Raw genomic sequence first — 10,528 nt, 5'->3', positions numbered from 1 at the left:
GTCACAGAAAGATGGGAGAGGGGAAAGAACAGAGGTTGGTCATGATGATTGTTTGATCCAGGAATGAGAAAAGGCAACAAGAAAGTAGGAGCCCATCAGAGGAACGAACAGAAGAAGATGGAACAAGGGATGAGGAGGAAGAAAAAGAAAGAAAGAAGGAAAGAAATGATGGGATACATAGTTAAACTTGCCACATTGCGTTCAATTATGAGACTGTGAGAACTAGTTCTTTGGTGTCACTCAAGCTTTGTTCAGACTGTCAGTCCAAATACGATGCATATCTGATTGAAATCCGATCAGATTTAACATGTTTTCTCTTATGGTCGTGATGAATTGGAAGTAGCGACAGATCATTTATTCAGTACTATGATGTACATTTAAGTGAAATGTATATTTATTTGTTATCAAATTTTTATTATTGTTTTGATATCGTTTAAGCGTACAAAATGACGAAGACAAACAATCAGCCATTACAACAGTAAAAAATAAAATAAATAAATAAAAAGATAAGATAATAGAAAAAAAAGATCAAATGAATTATAACAAGATAACTAGATCAGTAGAATGACAAAGGAAAAAAGAAAATGTATGGAGGGGACTTGGTTCTATGTATTGGTTGTTGATTGGAGGGAGGCAGATCTGAAAGTGAGTGTAACGCTAATATCCACAGAAGGCGAAAATGATAATAATCCAAGGTTTATTAAATAATAACTAATAAGAGAGCCAACATGCGAGACAGTGTGTCGAGCACAAAATGGAGGGGGTTTGGAGGGGGACGTGGATGAGGCGAAGGGATAGTTGCAGAACAGGAGGCAGGATGAGGTAGAGGGGTGGTGATGGCAGGACGATGATCCCCTGGCGGCAATTGTGGAGAAAGTCCGCTAGCACAGGCCCAGAGCTTGCCAGAACCTACAGTCTACGGTGGAGTAGAGGAAGGCAGGAGCCAAGATGGTATGGAGGCTGACGGCAACTGGGGGACGACTGAAGGAGACCAGGCCAATGGATCCACAGGCCCAGGTGGAGAGCCAATGGAGTCGAACGACATCGCTGGCACTGGAGACCAAGGCGATTCCACCGGGGGGGGGGCGGGTTGCCGGACACGTCATAGGAGGGCTTCCACGGAGTCGGTACAGGGCTTTAAACATCAGGGTGGGGCTGGAGGACTTGCTGAGCTTTGCGTTGATGGTGGCAACATCTTGACAGAATCACGGTAAATGTAATAGTCCATGCAGGTCGATGAAAATAAGTCATAGGGCTTTGGGTCTGGCTGTGTCCTGGGTCGGGGTAGGATGCTCTCCCGGCACCAGATGATAGCCTCTTTCCGGTCCATTCTGGTGGTGTCTGGGAGGTCCACGGGGTGATGGTAATTAGCCCTGATCAAGAACAGTATCTTCAGGATCTCATCGTCGAAAGGGCAGGTGATAGCGAGACGGTAAAACTTCTAAAGTAAAGGATAAAAATCGTGGCCCTTCTGAGCCACTGCCACAAACTTTGCTGCGTAATCTATGGGTCCGGTATTCTGTAATGCTAATATCCACAGAAGATTTATTACTCAAAGTTTATTAAATAATAACTGTCAAGAGAGCCAACATGCGAGACAGTGTGTTGAACACAAACTATACAAAAAACAGAATGAAGGGAGAAACTTAAATACACAATGATAGATTAACTAAAAGATGAACAGCTGTGATGATTAATGTCCATGGTGACTGATGAGTGGCGGGAACTAGAACACATGTGATGTATAAAAACAAACTGAAAGTCCATGAAAACAAACCAAGTAAACTGTGACAGTGAAAAAGGTACGGGGCAGGGTTTTAGCAGAGTAAATTAGATTTAGATTTAGTAAAAAAGATTGAGTATGACATTTTTAGGTTAAAAATATAGAAAACAGAATATCCATTTTGATGTATAAAATGTTCCTTTGCAAGTGATTTGCAATTTTGTATTTCAAACACAGATGTTGACAAGAGAGCCCAGATTTTCAGTCTAACGTTAAATTTAGCTCTGTTCGACACAAAAAATTAAATGAATTAAAAAAATTCCTCAAAACATCTAATTTTGTGTTGCACAGAATGTCAGTCATACAGGTTTGGAATGACATTATTTTGAGTAAATAATGAAAGAATTATAATTTTAATTTGTTAAAATCATTGTAGAAAATGGATATCCATCCTAATTTCCATATTATATAGTGAATAACTGCTTCAGGGCACGTTTTAACCATATGGGAGCGATGTTGAGAAAAGATGTCACGCCGGTGAGCGTATAAGGCCAAAGCAAATTACAAACGGTGGCAACTAATAATCGTCTGCATTCACGACCATCTCTCCTCATCTCACTGTCTGAAGGCTTCAGCCTAAAGCAAGTCCCGTGAGAGCGTGTAAAATTCTTTCCTTCGGTCCGTAGACATATACGCCACCCTCTCTGATAAAGACTGATGCTCTGACTGGGTTCCTCAACGGTGCCGGGACGCATACATAGGTCAAGAGACGCCTCTGTTGTTGCCGACTCATCTTGACAGGCAGGTGACAGAGATTAATAGCCCCTCTATTGACTGACTAACTTGCAGTTCCTTATCGTTGGCTTGGCCCAAGTGCACAGCGCTGTTATTAGAGGTATAATTGCAAAGACATTTAAAGCGTTTTCCCTTCGGGGATGGTGGAATCCAATAAAGCTTTCATAAGAGTCAAGGCAAGACGAGGCATTGCGCTCTCTGCGCGCACACACACACACATACACACACACACGCACACACACACAATGGCAACGGAGGGCGGAAGATGGGAGAGATCCAGTAAAATTGCCTGCATCAAGACAATAAGTGATTTATGGTGCATTGCACAACTCTGGTAAAGCTGATTTATTAAAAACACATGGAGAATCTGTACATATGCCAGCTGACATGTCAAATACGCAGTATAAATGTAAGCTCTGTCCCAAATATTGACTACATAAAAAAAACAGAGTATACGGCATTGTTTCAAGGTTGGTAAACATGAATATGTATCTGAAAAAGCGTGTGTGTTCACTTTTGTTTTGTGTAGGTGGAAGATGAGACAGGGAGGGCTGCTGAATATGCAGGGATAATCTGGGCTTTAACTCAATTGTGCAGAAATGAAGTTAGCCACCTCAGGGGAGCGAGAGCCAGGGGTCAGAACGGGCCGTGCCCTCACTGTCAGCAAGCAGACAGGACGTAGGGGACACAGGGAGGCGCTGACCCCTCTCTGTCCAGCCCTACGAGGACATCAGTGACACCTGAAAGCCAACAGAAACACTGCATTTTACACTTTCCCCTAGGAACGATCCATCAAAAACACATGTCTATTCAGTAGGGAGGGGAATCATTAAGTTAAACAATTCCAATTCCAGTTCCTCCTGCTGTATGCAATTTGTTTTGACTGTACTATTGCACAAAAATCCCATAATATGCTTGCATAGAATTATAAAACATGTCAAGTTCACATACTTGTTTATACGAAAAACAACGTTACAGCCAGTCATTCTGCTTTGAAATGCGTGTTCTGTGCCGGAATGCCTGTTTTTGTTTTGGTCTGTGCGATCCCGCCCCGCTGCCAATTTACCCAATAATATTTTGACAACTCGGGTTGCCATTTGGCAGAAAACACAGCAGCGCATTGTAGCCACGGAAGACAGCAAACAAACTAGGTCAGAGATCGCAGATTCTGACCTACAAAAGCCTCAGCATCCATCTAAAAAGCTCTATGTCCACAGGCATATTAAAATGCAGATACATCATGGGCTCGTCGTTTTCCATTGTCAATTGCGCTCGTTTCTGTTGCGTGTCCTCAATTTGGCAACCTGGGTGACAACGAATCTGAGGAGGAGATGGTGGGAGAAACAACCCTCTCCAATACTTTATACAATAAATCTTTTTAAAGCAAGCGTCCTCGACATTTTTCAGGGCATGTACCGCTTATGCAAGAGACATGGAGCAGGGACCCCAATACAAAATGTATCAACCAGAGCTACATATTAAACTAAATGGCCTTCGATATTAATAGAAACCAAACACATTAAGATGGCCTTAAGATAACAAATTAAGAAAATAAAAAAAAGTAATTTATTCTTGAATCAAACTACAGTGATTGCATGTTTTTTATTCACCAAAAAGAACCGCCTCAGAGTATTTCGTTCTGTAATTGGAATACACTGTGTTTGCCATGTCCGTTTTACTCTGACAGACATCCCCGCACTATTTATTCAATGAAGCTGAAAGTACTGTACTGTTTTGTCTGCAGTGATGGAACAACGCATGTGCGAGAACTGTTATGGTTCCGGTATTCTTTTAGAAAATGGAATGGGTTCTGAATAACAACAGGTTCTTGTTTACCAATCTTACAATACAGTACAGTATACGGTACAATATAAATATTAAAAACATGTCCTGTAATGACGCTCACAAGGACATCCGAGCAGACCCTTATCATCCTGTGGTTTAACACACACTCCACTGAACTGAAAGCACATTTCCCAGGCCTCAGTTTAAACGCGCACGCTTGCCTAATTTCCGTGTAATCTGGTTAGACTGTGAGCCCTGCTCTGACCTTGTCACACTCTTTCACTGCTGTCGTTCTGCCGCTGACAGGAGGTGAAACGCCCGGCATTAATGTAATAAACTAGACGTGTGTCTGTAAGTGTGTGAGGTAGATGCAGAGGGATACTGAGAAGAGGGCTGGGACAACCAAAGTGCCGAGTTTGTGTGACTACAGCCTCATGCTTGAGCCAAGACAGACATAATCAATCAATCTCAGGTGTCAGGGCTTGTAGTTTTGGCTGCTCCCTTGGTGCAGTAGCTGTCAGATCTTGTCTTTTCTTCTCACCTTGAACAGGGATCGGTGTTTGAAGGGTAAACTGAGATACTTGCGGTCAAAAGCAGATCAGTAATGTCATCATTGAGTCTAAGTGCAGTTTTATTGAATCCAATAGGACGAATTGGTTCAAACTGTTTTATGTCTGATCAATCAAATCAAAGTAATATAATTGTTGCATTATTGCTCATAAAGAACCTGGACCTGAAGAAATCGGAAGAATGCTCTGTCTATTTTCACAGACTTTATGACAAAGCAAAGTTGTAAAATGTCATGTATAGTGACTCCCCAAAAATGTATAATTCATGACACTTGCATAAATAAATAAATACACACCTGGAAAACCTAATTAAAAAAATGTTTAAGAGAAACAAAAACAAAAGCCAGCAGGAAAGGATTTCATTATGTTGTAGAAGTCCTAACATAAGCACAATGACACATATACACACCAGTATAACACAACATCTGCCTTATATCCTATAGGCATTGGAGTGAAGGTACTGGAGATCCCCACAGGAATCACTCTCAGCAAGAGAGACGGACATAATCGCACATTTTCAGAGATGTGAAATAGAGGGCAATTGTCAATGCCAAAGCATTCTGAAAAACAGCCTGTTAAGGAGCTCTGCAAATGTCGACGCGCTTGCACACTGTACACACGCACCATCATTCCGAGGTGAAAAAGATGGACAGGCAGTCTGGTTCAACGTTTCTACGAGTTTATCTTCATACATCTTAAGGCAAAAGCCTTGAGACATCAGTGAGAATCATTTACACTCCCAAAGATGAAGGTGATGTTATTTACTGTGTTCAGTGATGATGCTGTAGCTTTCATTATTGCCATGCAATACCACAAGCTACCTACAGGAGGTGCCTTTTCACTGTGCCTATAGCACACATTGTCAGAAAGATTTTCGAACAAGTGAAGTCAAAAATACCAACAGGAAATAATAACAACCCCTCCCAAAAATATATAGAATCTTAGATTTTTTCTACTTTATAAATATATATATATATAAATTAAAAAATTAAATGGAAGTAACTTCATTTTAAAATAGATTCATTTTTACAAATTTAGTTGGATTGCATGGAATTAAAATCACTTGTGACAAAATAATAAAGAATGAGTTGCATTAGAAAATTTATCTGATACAGGTTTTATTCAATCGTATTAAAAAAAGACCCCGCATGCACTTATGCAATGGTCATACTCGTACCGTTTAAAAGAACTGCATGCTTTCAAAAGGAACTTCAAAAAAATTCTGAAGAATGAACATGGTAACAGACAAAGTTCTTCATAGTGGTCACAAAATGAAGGAAAGCTTTATGAAACAGCATTGTGTTCCTTGTTTGCAATAAGGCCTGGCCTTGTGGAGATACTACTCTATTGTTCTGTTCACATTAGTTGCCCCCTGGCTCCAACTGCAATGAGAAGAGTGTAAGAAAATCTCACCTCTACCCATCACATCTAATGAACAGCTGAGCTTCCCCTCCCTACCACTCCTACACACACACACACACACACACGTATGAAGGAAGTGGGAGATATAAGAGAATAAGGCGATTGAGAGCGGAAGCTCAGATAAGGTGAGGAGAGTAAATGAAAAATGGAGGAGGATGGAGAACAAGTGATAGACAATGGTGAGGAAGATGATAAGTTAGAGATAGAGATCTGATAACCAAATAAACTGTGCACAAGAATTTGTTTTACTCAGCAAGGCATTAAATTAATCAAAAGTGACAGTAAACACATTTACATTCCAAAAAAATATTAAGCAGCACAACTGTTTTCAACATCGATAATGATAAGAAATGTTTCTTGAGCACCAAACATTATATTAGAATGATTTCTGAAGGATCACGTCACATTGAAGACTGGAGTAAGGAAAAAGCTTTGCTTATTACATTTTTAAAGGGTACCGATTATGTCCCTTTTTACAAGATGTAAGATAAACCTCAGATGTCCCCAGATTTTTTCTTTTGTCCCTTTAAATGCAAATGAGCTGCTGCTCCCGGCCCCCTTTCAAGAAGAGGGTGGAGCTTCATACCGGCAACAATAAAACAGGACAATCTCACGCACTGAAAATGTCAGAAACTGTCAGCGGTGTTCAGCCTTACGTGTTCGAAGTGGAGTCAGAGTTATGTTAATGTAGGAACTAACATGAACTAACAATGAGCAATACATTTGTTACAGTATTTTTTGTTTTGTTTATGTTAGTTAATAAAATACAGTTGTTCATTGTTTGTTCATATGGCATTAACTAATGTTAACAAATGCTAATTTTGCAAAGTTTGTTTTGCTTTACTTGTGAGGACATTCCATAGGCGTAATGGTTTTTATACTGTACAAACTGTATATTCTATCCCCTTACACTGCCCTTATCCCTAAACCTACCCATCACAGGAAACATTCTGCATTTTTAATAAAACATTGTTTTTTTAAGCTATTTGAATTATGAGGAATTATGAAATGTCCTCATAAACCATGTTTAAGTTGTAATACCAATGTAATACACAGGTCATTATTCAAATTTGTGTCCTCATAAATCACATTAACAAGAGCACACACACACACACACACACACACACACACACACACACAGAATATTTGTATATGATATACAAACAAGTAATGGTGGTGTCACACTTTGGCTGAGCGTGGTGTAGGCTAAAACACAGGCATATATATACTAAGTGAAAACTAAGAGGTTTGGATTAACACAGGTGAGGTGATACAAACAAGGGAACTGATGAGTAACCATAGAAACAAACTAGAACACAATGAGTTACCTAGGAGACAAACAAGTGGCGGGAAACTGAGAACAAAGGAGACATGTGACTAAGGGTACACAAACTAAGAGTCCATGAGGGCGAACCTAAGAATAATCGTGACAGGTGGGTCAGTGTTTACCTTCCATAAATGACTCACACAGTGCAGTATCAGCAGTCTTTACGGTTTCTGGCAAGTGTAATGCTGTGTTGACAGAGTATTTGTGATTGGAGAGAATGTGCAGCTGAGATGATGCAGGTCAAATATCCACAGCACATATTCACTGAGAGCTTGCATTGTCATGAACATAACAGAAATAAAATTAAAATAATATAATAAAACACAAAAAAACAAAAGTTTATTTCAGTCTCTTGGGCTACTTTTACACAACTAATCGGTTAACCATATCTGATTTTTTCTTCCCACCCGTTTACATTCACTTTAGACATGACTGTTATCCCATATCTGTGTTTACATTAATCCCTGCCCAAAATTATTCTGATCGCTTTACTACGCGACCCTTGGGTCGAACCTCGGGTTTTAAATGGCCGTGCTAAAAATTATTTACATAATTCATGTCAGGTGGTACCATGATTAGCATGGATAAGTTAAAAATAGTCATGGATGTTTGTGGTGCAAAATTGCACTGAACGGATATATACCAGAACATTTTTAATTTTCCATTATTATTTTATCAACGTTTTGTTAAGATTAGAATTCTGAAGTGAAATAAAGTAGTGCGGTAAGATGACATTTATTTGAATGAATTTGCATCAATTAATGAACGAGAAAGAGAGAGAGAGAGAAAGATTGTGAGTGTGAAGCGTCTGTATAGCGCCTCTATGTAATAGTGAAGCTGCGAGTTTAATTACAAAAACTGAAGTTATCACCTTGTTGTTGAGGAATATAATGTAGCTTTCAATAACAAAGCGGTTGTGTTTATACAATTTTATGGGGCTGAGGTTGAAAACACGTTTCTAAGCTCCTTAATGTTTCTGTGTGTGCACAATCTCTTACCAATATATAAAAGTTTCCAGCTCAATAGTGTGAGCGCCTGCTTCATAGTACGTCCTTAAAAAGCTGTCTTTGTGAGTAAACGTGTCGCCCTCGCCTTGGGAATCAGATATACATGTTTAGTCGTAGGTCAGATGTCCAGATATCGGAAAAAAGATATGTAAAAACCACATTTGGAAGTGCGAATGCGAATCTTGTGTGCAACCACAATGCAAGCATTACTACGGGAGGCAGAAAATGCTTTTTAAACTCCTTCCCGTCTGCAACCGGCAAATCACGCCTGTCAGTGGAAGCCTAGTACATTTCAACTCAAACACACCTATTGACTTGTGGCAGAACTAATCAACTAGTCAGTTCAAACTCTAATACAGCTTTTTACACAGCTTTCAAGGACACACAAGAACAGAGAAGGAGGGTGAATGCATGGATGTTCTTAAAGGCAGAACAAAGAGCAGTGAAACTTAAAATCCATGTTTAAAAGGCAGTTTTAAAACGTCCACCTTGACTTCTATTTGTGCTGAAGGTGATTTAGATCACTGTCCCTGTCTGCCTGCTGACCGAAGACTCAATTAAAGCTCAGTGCTCACTAGTGAAGCACCCAGGCCATCAGACCAGCTAATTAAACTACAGGCACTTACCATGGGAGTTAATGGCCTTCAATTATGAATGAAGGGCTGAAAGCTCAATCAGTGGGTTGAATGAAAACCTTGCTAGTCACAAAAGGCCACAATGTCTTCCCTGATCTTCAAAACCCCCCAAAAGGACCACATTTTGCTCAAAAAGAGCTGCCCGGCTCTGGAGAGAGAGAGAGTGTGGAAGGAAGTTAAAGTGAATCAGCCAATCATTAAACATTATTGTTGATATAATTGTCCTGTTTTGTGGATGCTGGTTACTCACAAATCAGTGATGAAGTGTGTTGGTTTGCTTGATTAGGCATCCTGTTGTGATTTCAAGAGGCAACCACTGGATTAACGGTCAAGGTTTGGCAAATACACCCCTACTGGTCCATAACTGCACCGTTTGGCTCCTAAAAACATCTTTCCCCAATCGACTACCATTCAAAAGCGGTTTAAAAACATATATGGTTCCCATACTTCCAGATGCTAATGGATATATTTCTCCAGGTATTATAGACCGCCTTGGACTTTATCATTTGAAAATATGTTATGGCTGTGCAGGCACATTTTCAATAGATTGATTGGGTACAAGGGTGTAGATTTGGTTTGAATATAGTAATGGGGGTTGAGGGATGAATGGGGAAGCGTTTTAGCAGTCCTGGGGCATTCTCCCTTGTGAAATAATTTTTATTTTTTTCCCACACGGTTTGAGTGGTAACTTAACCCACACATGCAAAGTTGATTACTGCAATTAATTAGTTATTAACATAATTGATCATTAATGTAATTCACTGATCCCATACCCGGGTCTGAAGTATTTTATATTATTTAAGCATCAGGAACCTTTTCAGTTCGACTGAATTTTCTACTTTTAAGTACCAGGGAATCATTTCTACTGAAAATGCTTATATCCTACACTTATTGTGTTCATTTCATTAGGCTCTTAATGATTTATTTAATCTTTTTGGATAGCCTATTAGAAATAAATGTTTCCCCCTAATACACTCTAAAAAAATGCTGAGTTGTTTTAACCCAACTTTGGGTCAAATATGGACAAACTCAGCCGTTGGGTTACATTTTGTAATTAAATGTTTAACCAAACATTTGGGTTTGACCATATTTAACCCAAAATTGGGTTAAAGCAACCCAGCATTTTTTATAGTATATAATCAACATTACAACAGAACACATTTTACACATAGAGAAAACTCTTGGTCCATAATTTGTAATCGTCCAGACTTTAAAGCTCTTCATTCTACTTTGTACTTGCCCTTGTATGTGTAAAATGTATCTGT

The 10,528-nt window shown here is 39.5% G+C and overlaps 1 long non-coding RNA gene across 3 annotated transcripts in view; it reads right to left on the bottom strand.

Moving 5' to 3' along the window:
- Window positions 1–2,864: 2,864 nt before the first annotated feature.
- LOC307002856 overlaps window positions 2,865–10,528 on the bottom strand; it is a 101,565-nt gene continuing 93,901 nt past the window's right edge. For all 3 annotated transcript variants that reach the window (XR_013798565.1, XR_013798566.1, XR_013798567.1), the window contains one exon: window positions 2,865–3,258. This is a non-coding gene — a long non-coding RNA (uncharacterized lncRNA). The remainder of the gene's footprint in view (window positions 3,259–10,528) is intronic.

The sequence above is a fragment of the Phoxinus phoxinus genome (assembly GCF_949152265.1).
Source record: "Phoxinus phoxinus genome assembly, chromosome: 8".
In the NCBI taxonomy this organism is placed as follows: Eukaryota; Metazoa; Chordata; class Actinopteri; order Cypriniformes; family Leuciscidae; genus Phoxinus; species Phoxinus phoxinus.
This window is presented reverse-complemented; position numbering and strand designations above follow the sequence as displayed.